The following is a 2,500-nucleotide window of genomic DNA, read 5'->3' as shown; positions in this document are numbered from 1 at the left end:
ATTTTTGGCTGCGCGAGCAAGCGGCGAGCGACGGACAGCAAGCAAAGCGAGAGGCAGCACAGTCCCTGCTATACGAAAGCCCCATCCAGCCCTGTGCCACCCGGGGGGTTCCAGGGTGCTGAGATGGCTGACATTTTGCTCCGCTCACGACGGTCACCGCGCAACGCAAGAACAGGCCAAAAACTTGCCAAAACGGCCCAAAAACGGGCCAAAACTGGCCATTTTTGGCTGCGCGAGCGAGCGGCGAACAGCGAGCGAAGCGAGAGGCAGCACCGTCCCTGCTATACGAAAGCCCCATCCAGCCCTGTGCCACCCGGGGGGTTCCAGGGTGCTGAGATGGCTGACATTTTGCTCCGCTCACGACGGTCACCGCGCGACGCAAGAACAGCCCAAAAACAGGCCAAAACGGCCCAAAAACGGGCCAAAACTGGCCATTTTTGGCTGCGCGAGCGAGCGGAGAGCGGCGGACAGCGAGCTAAGCGAGAGGCAGCACCGTCCCTGCTATACGAAAGCCCCATCCAGCCCTGTGCCACCCGGGGGGTTCCAGGGTGCTGAGATGGCTGACATTTTGCTCCGCTCACGACGGTCACCGCGCGACGCAAGAACAGCCCAAAAACAGGCCAAAACGGCCCAAAAACGGGCCAAAACTGGCCATTTTTGGCTGCGCGAGCGAGCAGCGAGCGGCGGACAGCGAGCGAAGCGAGAGGCATCACCGTCCCTGCTATACGAAAGCCCCATCCAGCCCTGTGCCACCCGGGGGGTTCCAGGGTGCTGAGATGGCTGACATTTTGCTCCGCTCAAGATGGTCACCGCGCAACGCAAAAACAGGCCAAAAACTGGCCAAAACGGGCCAAAACTGGCCATTTTTGGCTGCGCGAGCGAGCGGCGAGCGGCGGACAGCGAGCGAAGCGAGAGGCAGCACCGTCCCTGCTATACGAAAGCCCCATCCAGCCCTGTGCCACCCGGGGGGTTCCAGGGTGCTGAGATGGCTGACATTTTGCTCCGCTCACGACGGTCACCGCGCGACGCAAGAACAGGCCAAAAACTGGCCAAAACGGCCCAAAAACGGGCCAAAACTGGCCATTTTTGGCTGCGCGAGCGAGCGGCGAGCGGCGGACAACGAGCGAAGCGAGAGGCAGCACCATCCCTGCTATACGAAAGCCCCATCCAGCCCTGTGCCACCCGGGGGGTTCCAGGGTGCTGAGATGGCTGACATTTTGCTCCGCTCACGACGGTCACCGCGCGACGCAAGAACAGCCCAAAAACAGGCCAAAACGGCCCAAAAACGGGACAAAACTGGCCATTTTTGGCTGCGCGAGCGAGCGGCGAGCGGCGGACAGCGAGCTAAGCGAGAGGCAGCACCGTCCCTGCTATACGAAAGCCCCATCCAGCCCTGTGCCACCCGGGGGGTTCCAGGGTGCTGAGATGGCTGACATTTTGCTCCGCTCACGACGGTCACCGCGCGACGCAAGAACAGGCCAAAAACAGGCCAAAACGGCCCAAAAACGGGCCAAAACTGGCCATTTTTGGCTGCGCGAGCGAGCAGCGAGCGGCGGACAGCGAGCGAAGCGAGAGGCATCACCGTCCCTGCTATACGAAAGCCCCATCCAGCCCTGTGCCACCCGGGGGGTTCCAGGGTGCTGAGATGGCTGACATTTTGCTCCGCTCAAGATGGTCACCGCGCAACGCAAAAACAGGCCAAAAACTGGCCAAAACGGGCCAAAACTGGCCATTTTTGGCTGCGCGAGCGAGCGGCGAGCGGCGAACAGCGAGCGAAGCGAGAGGCAGCACCGTCCCTGCTATACGAAAGCCCCATCCAGCCCTGTGCCACCCGGGGGGTTCCAGGGTGCTGAGATGGCTGACATTTTGCTCCGCTCACGACGGTCACCGCGCGACGCAAGAACAGGCCAAAAACTGGCCAAAACGGCCCAAAAACGGGCCAAAACTGGCCATTTTTGGCTGCGCGAGCGAGCGGCGAGCGGCGGACAGCGAGCGAAGCGAGAGGCAGCACCGTCCCTGCTATACGAAAGCCCCATCCAGCCCTGTGCCACCCGGGGGGTTCCAGGGTGCTGAGATGGCTGACATTTTGCTCCGCTCACGACGGTCACCGCGCGACGCAAGAACAGCCCAAAAACAGGCCAAAACGGCCCAAAAACGGGACAAAACTGGCCATTTTTGGCTGCGCGAGCGAGCGGCGAGCGGCGGACAGCGAGCGAAGCGAGAGGCAGCACCGTCCCTGCTATACGAAAGCCCCATCCAGCCCTGTGCCACCCGGGGGGTTCCAGGGTGCTGAGATGGCTGACATTTTGCTCCGCTCACGACGGTCACCGCGCGACGCAAGAACAGCCCAAAAACAGGCCAAAACGGCCCAAAAACGGGCCAAAACTGGCCATTTTTGGCTGCGCGAGCGAGCAGCGAGCGGCGGACAGCGAGCGAAGCGAGAGGCATCACCGTCCCTGCTATACGAAAGCCCCATCCAGCCCTGTGCCACCCGGGGGGT

The sequence above is a fragment of the Musa acuminata genome, unplaced genomic scaffold (genome assembly GCF_036884655.1).
Source record: "Musa acuminata AAA Group cultivar baxijiao unplaced genomic scaffold, Cavendish_Baxijiao_AAA HiC_scaffold_1126, whole genome shotgun sequence".
In the NCBI taxonomy this organism is placed as follows: Eukaryota; Viridiplantae; Streptophyta; class Magnoliopsida; order Zingiberales; family Musaceae; genus Musa; species Musa acuminata.
The sequence above is the reverse complement of the archived record's forward strand: the minus strand, read 5'-3'. Positions refer to the sequence as shown.